Source organism: Hyperolius riggenbachi, chromosome 4 (assembly GCF_040937935.1).
Source record: "Hyperolius riggenbachi isolate aHypRig1 chromosome 4, aHypRig1.pri, whole genome shotgun sequence".
NCBI classification, from domain to species: Eukaryota; Metazoa; Chordata; class Amphibia; order Anura; family Hyperoliidae; genus Hyperolius; species Hyperolius riggenbachi.
This window is the reverse complement of record NC_090649.1, coordinates 7,522,898-7,543,827: the sequence shown is the minus strand read 5'-3', so window position 1 is coordinate 7,543,827 and position 20,930 is coordinate 7,522,898.

Below are 20,930 nucleotides of genomic sequence, written 5' to 3'. Positions count from 1 at the left end.
ACCGGTAATCTGCAGTATCACCGGCACACAGACGTATATCTGATTATGGGTGAGCTGCAGTCTCACCGACAATCCGATATATAAACTAACCCCTGCCCACTCAAGGTGTATAGTGATTGGTGCAACAGTAATAGGCACTACGCAGTGGCGAGACACACTGCTAGCGGCAACTTCCGTCCAGCGGCAAGGGCCCGCTGGAGGAGGATAGTGAAACAAGCAAAATTCGGCAACAGAGTATCAATAAAGCAAGGTACAGAATCAGGAGGCTAGGACGGAGTTTAATAACGAGCCGGGGTTCGGCAACAGGAGATCGGAATATCAAGGTACAGTATCACAGATCAGAGGCGAAAACGTGAGGTATAGCAAGGTCGGCAACAGGAGATCAGATTGGCAAAAGTACAAGAGGATTAGGCAAGGGCAAGGTCAAGAACGAGCAAAAAGGTCAAAGGCACAGATAAATCACAATGGTATGTTTCTTCCAGTACTTATATATTGGCAGTACCAATATATAAGTATACTGTGGATCCGAGAGCTAACACAGGTGTGATCGCTACAGCGGACACAGAATACTGACAGTCTGCTGCTTAAATGCAGACTGTCACTTCAGCAAACTCCACCCCCCCCGATGATGTCAGGAAGGAGGCGGCAACTGTCCCGGCAGCCTGCTCATGTGATTTTCCTCCTCAGGGCATAAAGGGCGTGACGCTCCGTGCGTGCGCGCGTTGCCCTGCCCTGCTGAGACATGCTCCTGGTGGTACGCTGAGCGGAGGAGGATGCCGCCGGGACAGACCGGAAGTTCGGGGTCCCGATGACGTCAGCCGCGAGCGCGGCGTTCGCACTACCGCTGGCGGTGGGGGTGAGTCCATGCCTGACAGGTAATGTATAAATGTGCATGTATGTGTGTATATATACGTTACCTCTCCTGTGTCACGGTGCCGTCCCTCTTCTGAATCCATCAGCCCCATACATTATTATACATTAGCGTGTATAGGGCTTATGGAAGAGAGGCGGATTCAGAAGGAGGATGGGCACCGCGACACGGGACAGGTAATGTATAAATGTGCATGTGTGTGTGTATATATACGCTACCTCTCCTGTGTCACGGTGCCGTCCCTCTTCTGAATCCATCAGCCCCATACATTATTATACATTACCGTGTATAGGGCTTATGGAAGAGAGGCGGATTCAGAAGGAGGATGGGCACCGCGACACGGGACAGGTAATGTATAAATGTGCATGAATGTGTGTATATATACGCTACCTCTCCTGTGTCACGGTGCCGTCCCTCTTCTGAATCCATCAGCCCCATACATTATTATACATTACCTGTCCTGTGTCACGGTGCCGTCCCTCTTCTGAATCCATCAGCCCCATACATTATTATACATTACCGTGTATAGGGCTTATGGAAGAGAGGCGGATTCAGAAGGAGGATGGGCACCGCGACACGGGACAGGTAATGTATAAATGTGCATGTATGTGTGTATATATACGTTACCTCTCCTGTGTCACGGTGCCGTCCCTCTTCTGAATCCATCAGCCCCATACATTATTATACATTACCGTGTATAGGGCTTATGGAAGAGCAGCGGATTCAGAAGGAGGATACGCACCGCGACACGGGACAGGTAATGTATAAATGTGCATGTATGTGTGTGTATATATACGTTACCTCTCCTGTGTCACAGTGCCGTCCCTCTTCTGAATCCATCAGCCCCATACATTATTATACATTACCGTGTATAGGGCTTATGGAAGAGAGGCGGATTCAGAAGGAGGATGGGCACCGCGACTCGGGACAGGTAATGTATAAATGTGCATGTATGTGTGTATATATACGCTACCTCTCCTGTGTCACGGTGCCGTCCCTCTTCTGAATCCATCAGCCCCATACATTATTATACATTACCGTGTATAGGGCTTATGGAAGAGCGGCGGATTCAGAAGGAGGATGGGCACCGCGACACGGGACAGGTAATGTATAAATGTGCATGTATGTGTGTATATATACGTTACCTCTCCTGTGTCACAGTGCCGTCCCTCTTCTGAATCCATCAGCCCCATACATTATTATACATTACCGTGTATAGGGCTTATGGAAGAGAGGCGGATTCAGAAGGAGGATACGCACCGCGACACGGGACAGGTAATGTATAAATGTGCATGTATGTGTGTGTATATATACGTTACCTCTCCTGTGTCACAGTGCCGTCCCTCTTCTGAATCCATCAGCCCCATAGATTATTATACATTACCTGTCCTGTGTCACGGTGCCGTCCCTCTTCTGAATCCATCAGCCCCATACATTATTATACATTACCATGTATAGGGCTTATGGAAGAGAGGCGGATTCAGAAGGAGGATGGGCACCGCGACACGGGACAGGTAATGTATAAATGTGCATGTATGTGTGTATATATACGTTACCTCTCCTGTGTCACGGTGCCGTCCCTCTTCTGAATCCATCAGCCCCATACATTATTATACATTACCGTGTATAGGGCTTATGGAAGAGCAGCAGATTCAGAAGGAGGATACGCACCGCGACACGGGACAGGTAATGTATAAATGTGCATGTATGTGTGTGTATATATACGTTACCTCTCCTGTGTCACAGTGCCGTCCCTCTTCTGAATCCATCAGCCCCATACATTATTATACATTACCGTGTATAGGGCTTATGGAAGAGAGGCGGATTCAGAAGGAGGATGGGCACCGCGACTCGGGACAGGTAATGTATAAATGTGCATGTATGTGTGTATATATACGTTACCTCTCCTGTGTCACGATGCCGTCCCTCTTCTGAATCCATCAGCCCCATACATTATTATACATTACCTGTCCTGTGTCATGGTGCCGTCCCTCTTCTGAATCCATCAGCCCCATACATTATTATACATTACATACCGTGTATAGGGCTTATGGAAGAGAGGCGGATTCAGAAGGAGGATGGGCACCGCGACACGGGACAGGTAATGTATAAATGTGCATGTATGTGTGTATATATACGTTACCTCTCCTGTGTCACGGTGCCGTCCCTCTTCTGAATCCATCAGCCCCATACATTATTATACATTAGCGTGTATAGGGCTTATGGAAGAGAGGCGGATTCAGAAGGAGGATGGGCACCGCGACACGGGACAGGTAATGTATAAATGTGTGTGTGCATATATACGTTACCTCTCCTGTGTCACAGTGCCGTCCCTCTTCTGAATCCAGCAGCCCCATACATTATTATACATTACCGTGTATAGGGCTTATGGAAGAGCGGCGGATTCAGAAGGAGGATGGGCACCGCGACACGGGACAGGTAATGTATAAATGTGCATGTATGTGTGTATATATACGTTACCTCTCCTGTGTCACGGTGCCGTCCCTCTTCTGAATCCAGCAGCCCCATACATTATTATACATTACCGTGTATAGGGCTTATGGAAGAGCGGCGGATTCAGAAGGAGGATGGGCACCGCGACACGGGACAGGTAATGTATAAATGTGCATGTATGTGTGTATATATACGTTACCTCTCCTGTGTCACGGTGCCGTCCCTCTTCTGAATCCAGCAGCCCCATACATTATTATACATTACCTGTCCTGTGTCACGGTGCCGTCCCTCTTCTGAATCCATCAGCCCCATACATTATTATACATTAGCGTGTATAGGGCTTATGGAAGAGCGGCGGATTCAGAAGGAGGATGGGCACCGCGACACGGGACAGGTAATGTATAAATGTGCATGTATGTGTGTATATATACGCTACCTCTCCTGTGTCACGGTGCCGTCCCTCTTCTGAATCCATCAGCCCCATACATTATTATACATTACCGTGTATAGGGCTTATGGAAGAGAGGCGGATTCAGAAGGAGGATGGGCACCGCGACACGGGACAGGTAATGTATAAATGTGCATGTATGTGTGTGTATATATACGTTACCTCTCCTGTGTCACAGTGCCGTCCCTCTTCTGAATCCATCAGCCCCATACATTATTATACATTACCGTGTATAGGGCTTATGGAAGAGAGGCGGATTCAGAAGGAGTATGGGCACCGCGACTCGGGACAGGTAATGTATAAATGTGCATGTATGTGTGCATATATACGTTACCTCTCCTGTGTCACGGTGCCGTCCCTCTTCTGAATCCAGCAGCCCCATACATTATTATACATTACCGTGTATAGGGCTTATGGAAGAGAGGCGGATTCAGAAGGAGTATGGGCACCGCGACTCGGGACAGGTAATGTATAAATGTGCATGTATGTGTGCATATATACGTTACCTCTCCTGTGTCACGGTGCCGTCCCTCTTCTGAATCCATCAGCCCCATACATTATTATACATTACCGTGTATAGGGCTTATGGAAGAGAGGCGGATTCAGAAGGAGGATGGGCACCGCGACACGGGACAGGTAATGTATAAATGTGCATGTATGTGTGTATATATACGTTACCTCTCCTGTGTCACGGTGCCGTCCCTCTTCTGAATCCATCAGCCCCATACATTATTATACATTAGCGTGTATAGGGCTTATGGAAGAGAGGCGGATTCAGAAGGAGGATGGGCACCGCGACACGGGACAGGTAATGTATAAATGTGTGTGTGCATATATACGTTACCTCTCCTGTGTCACAGTGCCGTCCCTCTTCTGAATCCAGCAGCCCCATACATTATTATACATTACCGTGTATAGGGCTTATGGAAGAGCGGCGGATTCAGAAGGAGGATGGGCACCGCGAGACGGGACAGGTAATGTATAAATGTGCATGTATGTGTGTATATATACGTTACCTCTCCTGTGTCACGGTGCCGTCCCTCTTCTGAATCCATCAGCCCCATACATTATTATACATTACCGTGTATAGGGCTTATGGAAGAGAGGCGGATTCAGAAGGAGGATGGGCACCGCGACACGGGACAGGTAATGTATAAATGTGCATGTATGTGTGTATATATACGCTACCTCTCCTGTGTCACGGTGCCGTCCCTCTTCTGAATCCATCAGCCCCATACATTATTACACATTACCGTGTATAGGGCTTATGGAAGAGAGGCGGATTCAGAAGGAGGATGGGCACCGCGACACGGGACAGGTAATGTATAAATGTGCATGTATGTGTGTATATGTACGTTACCTCTCCTGTGTCACGGTGCCGTCCCTCTTCTGAATCCAGCAGCCCCATACATTATTATACATTACCGTGTATAGGGCTTATGGAAGAGCGGCGGATTCAGAAGGAGGATGGGCACCGCGACACGGGACAGGTAATGTTTAAATGTGCATGTATGTGTGTATATATACGTTACCTCTCCTGTGTCACGGTGCCGTCCCTCTTCTGAATCCATCAGCCCCATACATTATTATACATTACCGTGTATAGGGCTTATGGAAGAGAGGCGGATTCAGAAGGAGGATGGGCACCGCGACACGGGACAGGTAATGTATAAATGTGCATGTATGTGTGCATATATACGCTACCTCTCCTGTGTCACGATGCCGTCCCTCTTCTGAATCCATCAGCCCCATACATTATTATACATTACCTGTCCTGTGTCACGGTGCCGTCCCTCTTCTGAATCCATCAGCCCCATACATTATTATACATTACCGTGTATAGGGCTTATGGAAGAGAGGCGGATTCAGAAGGAGGATGGGCACCGCGACACGGGACAGGTAATGTATAAATGTGCATGTATGTGTGTATATATATGTTACCTCTCCTGTGTCACGGTGCCGTCCCTCTTCTGAATCCATCAGCCCCATACATTATTATACATTACCGTGTATAGGGCTTATGGAAGAGCAGCGGATTCAGAAGGAGGATACGCACCGCGACACGGGACAGGTAATGTATAAATGTGCATGTATGTGTGTATATATACGTTACCTCTCCTGTGTCACGGTGCCATCCCTCTTCTGAATCCATCAGCCCCATACATTATTATACATTAGCGTGTATAGGGCTTATGGAAGAGCGGCGGATTCAGAAGGAGGATGGGCACCGCGACACGGGACAGGTAATGTATAAATGTGCATGTATGTGTGTATATATACGTTACCTCTCCTGTGTCACGGTGCCGTCCCTCTTCTGAATCCATCAGCCCCATACATTATTATACATTATCGTGTATAGGGCTTATGGAAGAGCAGCGGATTCAGAAGGAGGATGGGCACCGCGACACGGGACAGGTAATGTATAAATGTGCATGTGTGTGTGTATATATACGCTACCTCTCCTGTGTCACGGTGCCGTCCCTCTTCTGAATCCATCAGCCCCATACATTATTATACGTTACCTCTCCTGTGTCACGGTGCCGTCCCTCTTCTGAATCCATCAGCCCCATACATTATTATACATTACCGTGTATAGGGCTATGGAAGAGCGGCGGATTCAGAAGGAGGATGGGCACCGCGACACGGGACAGGTAATGTATAAATGTGCATGTATGTGTGTATATATACGTTACCTCTCCTGTGTCACGGTGCCGTCCCTCTTCTGAATCCATCAGCCCCATACATTATTATACATTACCGTGTATAGGGCTTATGGAAGAGAGGCGGATTCAGAAGGAGGATGGGCACCGCGACACGGGACAGGTAATGTATAAATGTGCATGTGTGTGTGTATATATACGCTACCTCTCCTGTGTCACGGTGCCGTCCCTCTTCTGAATCCATCAGCCCCATACATTATTATACATTACCGTGTATAGGGCTTATGGAAGAGAGGCGGATTCAGAAGGAGGATGGGCACCGCGACACGGGACAGGTAATGTATAAATGTGCATGTATGTGTGTATATATACGCTACCTCTCCTGTGTCACGGTGCCGTCCCTCTTCTGAATCCATCAGCCCCATACATTATTATACATTACCGTGTATAGGGCTTATGGAAGAGCAGCGGATTCAGAAGGAGGATACGCACCGCGACACGGGACAGGTAATGTATAAATGTGCATGTATGTGTGTATATATACGTTACCTCTCCTGTGTCACGGTGCCATCCCTCTTCTGAATCCATCAGCCCCATACATTATTATACATTAGCGTGTATAGGGCTTATGGAAGAGCGGCGGATTCAGAAGGAGGATGGGCACCGCGACACGGGACAGGTAATGTATAAATGTGCATGTATGTGTGTATATATACGTTACCTCTCCTGTGTCACGGTGCCGTCCCTCTTCTGAATCCATCAGCCCCATACATTATTATACATTATCGTGTATAGGGCTTATGGAAGAGCAGCGGATTCAGAAGGAGGATGGGCACCGCGACACGGGACAGGTAATGTATAAATGTGCATGTGTGTGTGTATATATACGCTACCTCTCCTGTGTCACGGTGCCGTCCCTCTTCTGAATCCATCAGCCCCATACATTATTATACGTTACCTCTCCTGTGTCACGGTGCCGTCCCTCTTCTGAATCCATCAGCCCCATACATTATTATACATTACCGTGTATAGGGCTATGGAAGAGCGGCGGATTCAGAAGGAGGATGGGCACCGCGACACGGGACAGGTAATGTATAAATGTGCATGTATGTGTGTATATATACGTTACCTCTCCTGTGTCACGGTGCCGTCCCTCTTCTGAATCCATCAGCCCCATACATTATTATACATTACCGTGTATAGGGCTTATGGAAGAGAGGCGGATTCAGAAGGAGGATGGGCACCGCGACACGGGACAGGTAATGTATAAATGTGCATGTGTGTGTGTATATATACGCTACCTCTCCTGTGTCACGGTGCCGTCCCTCTTCTGAATCCATCAGCCCCATACATTATTATACATTACCGTGTATAGGGCTTATGGAAGAGAGGCGGATTCAGAAGGAGGATGGGCACCGCGACACGGGACAGGTAATGTATAAATGTGCATGTATGTGTGTATATATACGCTACCTCTCCTGTGTCACGGTGCCGTCCCTCTTCTGAATCCATCAGCCCCATACATTATTATACATTACCTGTCCTGTGTCACGGTGCCGTCCCTCTTCTGAATCCATCAGCCCCATACATTATTATACATTACCGTGTATAGGGCTTATGGAAGAGAGGCGGATTCAGAAGGAGGATGGGCACCGCGACACGGGACAGGTAATGTATAAATGTGCATGTATGTGTGTATATATACGTTACCTCTCCTGTGTCACAGTGCCGTCCCTCTTCTGAATCCATCAGCCCCATACATTATTATACATTACCGTGTATAGGGCTTATGGAAGAGCAGCGGATTCAGAAGGAGGATACGCACCGCGACACGGGACAGGTAATGTATAAATGTGCATGTATGTGTGTGTATATATACGTTACCTCTCCTGTGTCACAGTGCCGTCCCTCTTCTGAATCCATCAGCCCCATACATTATTATACATTACCGTGTATAGGGCTTATGGAAGAGAGGCGGATTCAGAAGGAGGATGGGCACCGCGACTCGGGACAGGTAATGTATAAATGTGCATGTATGTGTGTATATATACGCTACCTCTCCTGTGTCACGGTGCCGTCCCTCTTCTGAATCCATCAGCCCCATACATTATTATACATTACCGTGTATAGGGCTTATGGAAGAGCGGCGGATTCAGAAGGAGGATGGGCACCGCGACACGGGACAGGTAATGTATAAATGTGCATGTATGTGTGTATATATACGTTACCTCTCCTGTGTCACAGTGCCGTCCCTCTTCTGAATCCATCAGCCCCATACATTATTATACATTACCGTGTATAGGGCTTAAGGAAGAGAGGCGGATTCAGAAGGAGGATGGGCACCGCGGCACGGGACAGGTAATGTATAAATGTGCATGTATGTGTGTATATATACGTTACCTCTCCTGTGTCACGGTGCCGTCCCTCTTCTGAATCCATCAGCCCCATACATTATTATACATTACCGTGTATAGGGCTTATGGAAGAGCGGTGGATTCAGAAGGAGGATGGGCACCGCGACACGGGACAGGTAATGTATAAATGTGCATGTATGTGTGTATATATACGTTACCTCTCCTGTGTCACGGTGCCGTCCCTCTTCTGAATCCATCAGCCCCATACATTATTATACATTACCGTGTATAGGGCTTATGGAAGAGAGGCGGATTCAGAAGGAGGATACGCACCGCGACACGGGACAGGTAATGTATAAATGTGCATGTATGTGTGTGTATATATACGTTACCTCTCCTGTGTCACGGTGCCGTCCCTCTTCTGAATCCATCAGCCCCATACATTATTATACATTACCGTGTATAGGGCTTATGGAAGAGCGGCGGATTCAGAAGGAGGATGGGCACCGCGACACGGGACAGGTAATGTATAAATGTGCATGTATGTGTGTGTATATATACGTTACCTCTCCTGTGTCACGGTGCCGTCCCTCTTCTGAATCCATCAGCCCCATACATTATTATACATTATCGTGTATAGGGCTTATGGAAGAGCAGCGGATTCAGAAGGAGGATGGGCACCGCGACACGGGACAGGTAATGTATAAATGTGCATGTGTGTGTGTATATATACGCTACCTCTCCTGTGTCACGGTGCCGTCCCTCTTCTGAATCCATCAGCCCCATACATTATTATACGTTACCTCTCCTGTGTCACGGTGCCGTCCCTCTTCTGAATCCATCAGCCCCATACATTATTATACATTACCGTGTATAGGGCTATGGAAGAGCGGCGGATTCAGAAGGAGGATGGGCACCGCGACACGGGACAGGTAATGTATAAATGTGCATGTATGTGTATATATACGCTACCTCTCCTGTGTCACGGTGCCGTCCCTCTTCTGAATCCATCAGCCCCATACATTATTATACATTACCGTGTATAGTGCTTATGGAAGAGCGGCGGATTCAGAAGGAGGATGGGCACCGCGACACGGGACAGGTAATGTATAAATGTGCATGTATGTGTGTATATATACGTTACCTCTCCTGTGTCACGGTGCCGTCCCTCTTCTGAATCCATCAGCCCCATACATTATTATACATTACCGTGTATAGGGCTTATGGAAGAGAGGCGGATTCAGAAGGAGGATGGGCACCGCGACACGGGACAGGTAATGTATAAATGTGCATGTGTGTGTGTATATATACGCTACCTCTCCTGTGTCACGGTGCCGTCCCTCTTCTGAATCCATCAGCCCCATACATTATTATACATTACCGTGTATAGGGCTTATGGAAGAGAGGCGGATTCAGAAGGAGGATGTGCACCGCGACACGGGACAGGTAATGTATAAATGTGCATGTATGTGTGTATATATACGCTACCTCTCCTGTGTCACGGTGCCGTCCCTCTTCTGAATCCATCAGCCCCATACATTATTATACATTACCTGTCCTGTGTCACGGTGCCGTCCCTCTTCTGAATCCATCAGCCCCATACATTATTATACATTACCGTGTATAGGGCTTATGGAAGAGAGGCGGATTCAGAAGGAGGATGGGCACCGCGACACGGGACAGGTAATGTATAAATGTGCATGTATGTGTGTATATATACGTTACCTCTCCTGTGTCACGGTGCCGTCCCTCTTCTGAATCCATCAGCCCCATACATTATTATACATTACCGTGTATAGGGCTTATAGAAGAGCAGCGGATTCAGAAGGAGGATACGCACCGCGACACGGGACAGGTAATGTATAAATGTGCATGTATGTGTGTGTATATATACGTTACCTCTCCTTTGTCACAGTGCCGTCCCTCTTCTGAATCCATCAGCCCCATACATTATTATACATTACCGTGTATAGGGCTTATGGAAGAGAGGCGGATTCAGAAGGAGGATGGGCACCGCGACTCGGGACAGGTAATGTATAAATGTGCATGTATGTGTGTATATATACGCTACCTCTCCTGTGTCACGGTGCCGTCCCTCTTCTGAATCCATCAGCCCCATACATTATTATACATTACCGTGTATAGGGCTTATGGAAGAGCGGCGGATTCAGAAGGAGGATGGGCACCGCGACACGGGACAGGTAATGTATAAATGTGCATGTATGTGTGTATATATACGTTACCTCTCCTGTGTCACAGTGCCGTCCCTCTTCTGAATCCATCAGCCCCATACATTATTATACATTACCGTGTATAGGGCTTATGGAAGAGAGGCGGATTCAGAAGGAGGATACGCACTGCGACACGGGACAGGTAATGTATAAATGTGCATGTATGTGTGTGTATATATACGTTACCTCTCCTGTGTCACAGTGCCGTCCCTCTTCTGAATCCATCAGCCCCATACATTATTATACATTACCTGTCCTGTGTCACGGTGCCGTCCCTCTTCTGAATCCATCAGCCCCATACATTATTATTCATTACCATGTATAGGGCTTATGGAAGAGAGGCGGATTCAGAAGGAGGATGGGCACCGCGACACGGGACAGGTAATGTATAAATGTGCATGTATGTGTGTATATATACGTTACCTCTCCTGTGTCACGGTGCCGTCCCTCTTCTGAATCCATCAGCCCCATACATTATTATACATTACCGTGTATAGGGCTTATGGAAGAGCAGCGGATTCAGAAGGAGGATACGCACCGCGACACGGGACAGGTAATGTATAAATGTGCATGTATGTGTGTGTATATATACGTTACCTCTCCTGTGTCACAGTGCCGTCCCTCTTCTGAATCCATCAGCCCCATACATTATTATACATTACCGTGTATAGGGCTTATGGAAGAGAGGCGGATTCAGAAGGAGGATGGGCACCGCGACTCGGGACAGGTAATGTATAAATGTGCATGTATGTGTGTATATATACGTTACCTCTCCTGTGTCACGATGCCGTCCCTCTTCTGAATCCATCAGCCCCATACATTATTATACATTACCTGTCCTGTGTCACGGTGCCGTCCCTCTTCTGAATCCATCAGCCCCATACATTATTATACATTACATACCGTGTATAGGGCTTATGGAAGAGAGGCGGATTCAGAAGGAGGATGGGCACCGCGACACGGGACAGGTAATGTATAAATGTGCATGTATGTGTGTGTATATATACGTTACCTCTCCTGTGTCACGGTGCCGTCCCTCTTCTGAATCCATCAGCCCCATACATTATTATACATTATCGTGTATAGGGCTTATGGAAGAGCAGCGGATTCAGAAGGAGGATGGGCACCGCGACACGGGACAGGTAATGTATAAATGTGCATGTGTGTGTGTATATATACGCTACCTCTCCTGTGTCACGGTGCCGTCCCTCTTCTGAATCCATCAGCCCCATACATTATTATACGTTACCTCTCCTGTGTCACGGTGCCGTCCCTCTTCTGAATCCATCAGCCCCATACATTATTATACATTACCGTGTATAGGGCTATGGAAGAGCGGCGGATTCAGAAGGAGGATGGGCACCGCGACACGGGACAGGTAATGTATAAATGTGCATGTATGTGTATATATACGCTACCTCTCCTGTGTCACGGTGCCGTCCCTCTTCTGAATCCATCAGCCCCATACATTATTATACATTACCGTGTATAGTGCTTATGGAAGAGCGGCGGATTCAGAAGGAGGATGGGCACCGCGACACGGGACAGGTAATGTATAAATGTGCATGTATGTGTGTATATATACGTTACCTCTCCTGTGTCACGGTGCCGTCCCTCTTCTGAATCCATCAGCCCCATACATTATTATACATTACCGTGTATAGGGCTTATGGAAGAGAGGCGGATTCAGAAGGAGGATGGGCACCGCGACACGGGACAGGTAATGTATAAATGTGCATGTGTGTGTGTATATATACGCTACCTCTCCTGTGTCACGGTGCCGTCCCTCTTCTGAATCCATCAGCCCCATACATTATTATACATTACCGTGTATAGGGCTTATGGAAGAGAGGCGGATTCAGAAGGAGGATGTGCACCGCGACACGGGACAGGTAATGTATAAATGTGCATGTATGTGTGTATATATACGCTACCTCTCCTGTGTCACGGTGCCGTCCCTCTTCTGAATCCATCAGCCCCATACATTATTATACATTACCTGTCCTGTGTCACGGTGCCGTCCCTCTTCTGAATCCATCAGCCCCATACATTATTATACATTACCGTGTATAGGGCTTATGGAAGAGAGGCGGATTCAGAAGGAGGATGGGCACCGCGACACGGGACAGGTAATGTATAAATGTGCATGTATGTGTGTATATATACGTTACCTCTCCTGTGTCACGGTGCCGTCCCTCTTCTGAATCCATCAGCCCCATACATTATTATACATTACCGTGTATAGGGCTTATAGAAGAGCAGCGGATTCAGAAGGAGGATACGCACCGCGACACGGGACAGGTAATGTATAAATGTGCATGTATGTGTGTGTATATATACGTTACCTCTCCTTTGTCACAGTGCCGTCCCTCTTCTGAATCCATCAGCCCCATACATTATTATACATTACCGTGTATAGGGCTTATGGAAGAGAGGCGGATTCAGAAGGAGGATGGGCACCGCGACTCGGGACAGGTAATGTATAAATGTGCATGTATGTGTGTATATATACGCTACCTCTCCTGTGTCACGGTGCCGTCCCTCTTCTGAATCCATCAGCCCCATACATTATTATACATTACCGTGTATAGGGCTTATGGAAGAGCGGCGGATTCAGAAGGAGGATGGGCACCGCGACACGGGACAGGTAATGTATAAATGTGCATGTATGTGTGTATATATACGTTACCTCTCCTGTGTCACAGTGCCGTCCCTCTTCTGAATCCATCAGCCCCATACATTATTATACATTACCGTGTATAGGGCTTATGGAAGAGAGGCGGATTCAGAAGGAGGATACGCACTGCGACACGGGACAGGTAATGTATAAATGTGCATGTATGTGTGTGTATATATACGTTACCTCTCCTGTGTCACAGTGCCGTCCCTCTTCTGAATCCATCAGCCCCATACATTATTATACATTACCTGTCCTGTGTCACGGTGCCGTCCCTCTTCTGAATCCATCAGCCCCATACATTATTATTCATTACCATGTATAGGGCTTATGGAAGAGAGGCGGATTCAGAAGGAGGATGGGCACCGCGACACGGGACAGGTAATGTATAAATGTGCATGTATGTGTGTATATATACGTTACCTCTCCTGTGTCACGGTGCCGTCCCTCTTCTGAATCCATCAGCCCCATACATTATTATACATTACCGTGTATAGGGCTTATGGAAGAGCAGCGGATTCAGAAGGAGGATACGCACCGCGACACGGGACAGGTAATGTATAAATGTGCATGTATGTGTGTGTATATATACGTTACCTCTCCTGTGTCACAGTGCCGTCCCTCTTCTGAATCCATCAGCCCCATACATTATTATACATTACCGTGTATAGGGCTTATGGAAGAGAGGCGGATTCAGAAGGAGGATGGGCACCGCGACTCGGGACAGGTAATGTATAAATGTGCATGTATGTGTGTATATATACGTTACCTCTCCTGTGTCACGATGCCGTCCCTCTTCTGAATCCATCAGCCCCATACATTATTATACATTACCTGTCCTGTGTCACGGTGCCGTCCCTCTTCTGAATCCATCAGCCCCATACATTATTATACATTACATACCGTGTATAGGGCTTATGGAAGAGAGGCGGATTCAGAAGGAGGATGGGCACCGCGACACGGGACAGGTAATGTATAAATGTGCATGTATGTGTGTATATATACGTTACCTCTCCTGTGTCACGGTGCCGTCCCTCTTCTGAATCCATCAGCCCCATACATTATTATACATTACCGTGTATAGGGCTTATGGAAGAGCAGCGGATTCAGAAGGAGGATACGCACCGCGACACGGGACAGGTAATGTATAAATGTGCATGTATGTGTGTGTATATATACGTTACCTCTCCTGTGTCACAGTGCCGTCCCTCTTCTGAATCCATCAGCCCCATACATTATTATACATTACCGTGTATAGGGCTATGGAAGAGCGGCGGATTCAGAAGGAGGATGGGCACCGCGACACGGGACAGGTAATGTATAAATGTGCATGTATGTGTATATATACGCTACCTCTCCTGTGTCACGGTGCCGTCCCTCTTCTGAATCCATCAGCCCCATACATTATTATACATTACCGTGTATAGTGCTTATGGAAGAGCGGCGGATTCAGAAGGAGGATGGGCACCGCGACACGGGACAGGTAATGTATAAATGTGCATGTATGTGTGTATATATACGTTACCTCTCCTGTGTCACGGTGCCGTCCCTCTTCTGAATCCATCAGCCCCATACATTATTATACATTACCGTGTATAGGGCTTATGGAAGAGAGGCGGATTCAGAAGGAGGATGGGCACCGCGACACGGGACAGGTAATGTATAAATGTGCATGTGTGTGTGTATATATACGCTACCTCTCCTGTGTCACGGTGCCGTCCCTCTTCTGAATCCATCAGCCCCATACATTATTATACATTACCGTGTATAGGGCTTATGGAAGAGAGGCGGATTCAGAAGGAGGATGTGCACCGCGACACGGGACAGGTAATGTATAAATGTGCATGTATGTGTGTATATATACGCTACCTCTCCTGTGTCACGGTGCCGTCCCTCTTCTGAATCCATCAGCCCCATACATTATTATACATTACCTGTCCTGTGTCACGGTGCCGTCCCTCTTCTGAATCCATCAGCCCCATACATTATTATACATTACCGTGTATAGGGCTTATGGAAGAGAGGCGGATTCAGAAGGAGGATGGGCACCGCGACACGGGACAGGTAATGTATAAATGTGCATGTATGTGTGTATATATACGTTACCTCTCCTGTGTCACGGTGCCGTCCCTCTTCTGAATCCATCAGCCCCATACATTATTATACATTACCGTGTATAGGGCTTATAGAAGAGCAGCGGATTCAGAAGGAGGATACGCACCGCGACACGGGACAGGTAATGTATAAATGTGCATGTATGTGTGTGTATATATACGTTACCTCTCCTTTGTCACAGTGCCGTCCCTCTTCTGAATCCATCAGCCCCATACATTATTATACATTACCGTGTATAGGGCTTATGGAAGAGAGGCGGATTCAGAAGGAGGATGGGCACCGCGACTCGGGACAGGTAATGTATAAATGTGCATGTATGTGTGTATATATACGCTACCTCTCCTGTGTCACGGTGCCGTCCCTCTTCTGAATCCATCAGCCCCATACATTATTATACATTACCGTGTATAGGGCTTATGGAAGAGCGGCGGATTCAGAAGGAGGATGGGCACCGCGACACGGGACAGGTAATGTATAAATGTGCATGTATGTGTGTATATATACGTTACCTCTCCTGTGTCACAGTGCCGTCCCTCTTCTGAATCCATCAGCCCCATACATTATTATACATTACCGTGTATAGGGCTTATGGAAGAGAGGCGGATTCAGAAGGAGGATACGCACTGCGACACGGGACAGGTAATGTATAAATGTGCATGTATGTGTGTGTATATATACGTTACCTCTCCTGTGTCACAGTGCCGTCCCTCTTCTGAATCCATCAGCCCCATACATTATTATACATTACCTGTCCTGTGTCACGGTGCCGTCCCTCTTCTGAATCCATCAGCCCCATACATTATTATTCATTACCATGTATAGGGCTTATGGAAGAGAGGCGGATTCAGAAGGAGGATGGGCACCGCGACACGGGACAGGTAATGTATAAATGTGCATGTATGTGTGTATATATACGTTACCTCTCCTGTGTCACGGTGCCGTCCCTCTTCTGAATCCATCAGCCCCATACATTATTATACATTACCGTGTATAGGGCTTATGGAAGAGCAGCGGATTCAGAAGGAGGATACGCACCGCGACACGGGACAGGTAATGTATAAATGTGCATGTATGTGTGTGTATATATACGTTACCTCTCCTGTGTCACAGTGCCGTCCCTCTTCTGAATCCATCAGCCCCATACATTATTATACATTACCGTGTATAGGGCTTATGGAAGAGAGGCGGATTCAGAAGGAGGATGGGCACCGCGACTCGGGACAGGTAATGTATAAATGTGCATGTATGTATGTATATATACGTTACCTCTCCTGTGTCACGATGCCGTCCCTCTTCTGAATCCATCAGCCCCATACATTATTATACATTACCTGTCCTGTGTCACGGTGCCGTCCCTCTTCTGAATCCATCAGCCCCATACATTATTATACATTACATACCGTGTATAGGGCTTATGGAAGAGAGGCGGATTCAGAAGGAGGATGGGCACCGCGACACGGGACAGGTAATGTATAAATGTGCATGTATGTGTGTATATATACGTTACCTCTCCTGTGTCACGGTGCCGTCCCTCTTCTGAATCCATCAGCCCCATACATTATTATACATTAGCGTGTATAGGGCTTATGGAAGAGAGGCGGATTCAGAAGGAGGATGGGCACCGCGACACGGGACAGGTAATGTATAAATGTGTGTGTGCATATATACGTTACCTCTCCTGTGTCACAGTGCCGTCCCTCTTCTGAATCCAGCAGCCCCATACATTATTATACATTACCGTGTATAGGGCTTATGGAAGAGCGGCGGATTCAGAAGGAGGATGGGCACCGCGACACGGGACAGGTAATGTATAAATGTGCATGTATGTGTGTATATATACGTTACCTCTCCTGTGTCACGGTGCCGTCCCTCTTCTGAATCCATCAGCCCCATACATTATTATACATTACCGTGTATAGGGCTTATGGAAGAGAGGCGGATTCAGAAGGAGGATGGGCACCGCGACACGGGACAGGTAATGTATAAATGTGCATGTATGTGTGTATATATACGCTACCTCTCCTGTGTCACGGTGCCGTCCCTCTTCTGAATCCAGCAGCCCCATACATTATTATACATTACCGTGTATAGGGCTTATGGAAGAGAGGCGGATTCAGAAGGAGGATGGGCACCGCGACACGGGACAGGTAATGTATAAATGTGCATGTATGTGTGTGTATATATACGTTACCTCTCCTGTGTCACAGTGCCGTCCCTCTTCTGAATCCATCAGCCCCATACATTATTATACATTACCGTGTATAGGGCTTATGGAAGAGAGGCGGATTCAGAAGGAGTATGGGCACCGCGACACGGGACAGGTAATGTATAAATGTGCATGTATGTGTGCATATATACGTTACCTCTCCTGTGTCACGGTGCCGTCCCTCTTCTGAATCCAGCAGCCCCATACATTATTATACATTACCGTGTATAGGGCTTATGGAAGAGAGGCGGATTCAGAAGGAGTATGGGCACCGCGACTCGGGACAGGTAATGTATAAATGTGCATGTATGTGTGTGTATATACGCTACCTCTCCTGTGTCACGGTGCCGTCCCTCTTCTGAATCCATCAGCCCCATACATTATTATACATTACCGTGTATAGGGCTTATGGAAGAGAGGCGGATTCAGAAGGAGGATGGGCACCGCGACACGGGACAGGTAATGTATAAATGTGCATGTATGTGTGTGTATATATACGTTACCTCTCCTGTGTCACAGTGCCGTCCCTCTTCTGAATCCATCAGCCCCATACATTATTATACATTACCGTGTATAGGGCTTATGGAAGAGAGGCGGATTCAGAAGGAGTATGGGCACCGCGACTCGGGACAGGTAATGTATAAATGTGCATGTATGTGTGCATATATACGTTACCTCTTCTGTGTCACGGTGCCGTCCCTCTTCTGAATCCAGCAGCCCCATACATTATTATACATTACCGTGTATAGGGCTTATGGAAGGGAAGCAGTAGATTTGGGCGCATGAGACAAGTGGACAAAAAGGGCGCCCCATTCACTTCCATTATAAATATCGTTTAATGGGCGCTGAACGGGGAAAATAAGGCGCCGGAGATTTTTAAGGATTTATAACGGCGCCCGGAGATTTTTAAGGATTTATAACTATGTTTGTGATGATTTAAGTTTACAAAATGAGCCCGTGACGAATAACGTTTATGAAGATAATAAATCACTATTTCTAAAACATTTCTAACACATTATTATCCACCCAAAAAAATAATTTACATTTTTTTTCTTTACATTTTTTATTTATTAATGTCTGTAAAACATTATTATCCATAGGGGGTTTTAGGTTTAGGCACCAACAGGGGGGTCTTAGGTTTAGGCACCAACAGGGGGGTCTTAGGTTTAGGCACCAACTGGGGGGTCTTAGGTTTAGGCACCAACAGGGGGGTCTTAGGTTCAGGCACCAACAGGGGGGTCTTAGGTTTAGGCACCAACAGGGGGGTCTTAGGTTTAGGCACCAACAGGGGGGTCTTAGGTTTAGGCACCAACAGGGGGGTCTTAGGTTTAGGCACCAACAGGGGGGTCTTAGGTTTAGGCACCAACAGGGGGGTCTTAGGTTTAGGCACCAACAGGGGGGTCTTAGGTTTAGGCACCAACAGGGGGGTCTTAGGTTTAGGCACCAACAGGGGGTCTAGGGGTTAGGGATAGGTACAGGGAGGGTTTTTAATAAACGAAAATATAAGTTTCACTTTACAAACAGGGAAGATTAACGTTTTAAGAATTGCCGATCTCATACACATTATTTAGTGATTTATAAATTCTTAAAACACTATTTATAAACGAAATTCTACACAATAATTTCTATAAACGATATTTCCATTTATCGTTTATACCACGCGCCCTTTTTTCCCGACGCCCTTTTCGTACGTACGCTTATGGAAGAGAGGCGGATTCAGAAGGAGTATGGGCACCGCGACTCGGGACAGGTAATGTATAAATGTGCATGTATGTGTGTGTATATATACGTTACCTCTCCTGTGTCACGGTGCCGTCCCTCTTCTGAATCCATCAGCCCCATACATTATTATACATTACCGTGTATAGGGCTTATGGAAGAGCGGCGGATTCAGAAGGAGGATGGGCACCGCGACACGGGACAGGTAATGTATAAATGTGCATGTATGTGTGCATATATACGTTACCTCTCCTGTGTCACGGTGCCGTCCCTCTTCTGAATCCAGCAGCCCCATACATTATTATACATTACCGTGTATAGGGCTTATGGAAGAGCGGCGGATTCAGAAGGAGGATGGGCACCGCGACACGGGACAGGTAATGTATAAATGTGCATGTATGTGTGTATATATACGTTACCTCTCCTGTGTCACGGTGCCGTCCCTCTTCTGAATCCATCAGCCCCATACATTATTATACATTACCTGTCCTGTGTCACGGTGCCGTCCCTCTTCTGAATTCATCAGCCCCATACATTATTATACATTACCTGTCCTGTGTCACGGTGCCGTCCCTCTTCTGAATCCATCAGCCCCATACATTATTATACATTACCGTGTATAGGGCTTATGGAAGAGAGGCGGATTCAGAAGGAGGATGGGCACCGCGACACAGGACAGGTAATGTATAAATGTGCATGTATGTGTGTATATATACGTTACCTCTCCTGTGTCACGGTGCCGTCCCTCTTCTGAATCCATCAGCCCCATACATTATTATACATTACCGTGTATAGGGCTATGGAAGAGCGGCGGATTCAGAAGGAGGATGGGCACCGCGACACGGGACAGGTAATGTATAAACGCACACATACATATACATTTATACACTGGGGGAACAGTGGCAAGGCAGCAGGCTCAGACAGTTCATGCGAGATTTTTCACATGAAATTGATCAGGAACTGGTCTGCTGTGTATGGGCAGCTGACAGATCTCTCTCTAATCAGATTCCATTAGAGGGAGATTTGTCTCTTGGTCACATCTGCCCATCATGGCTAGATGTGTGGCCACCTTTAGGCTATTTTAGAGGTTTTATTTATGTTTAAACAGTGACTCCACTTGGACAGTTTCTCCAGTTTTACATCAGCAGTGTTCTCCCCAGGCTCTTTTAGCCGGGTCCTCCACCCGGCTGGTTTT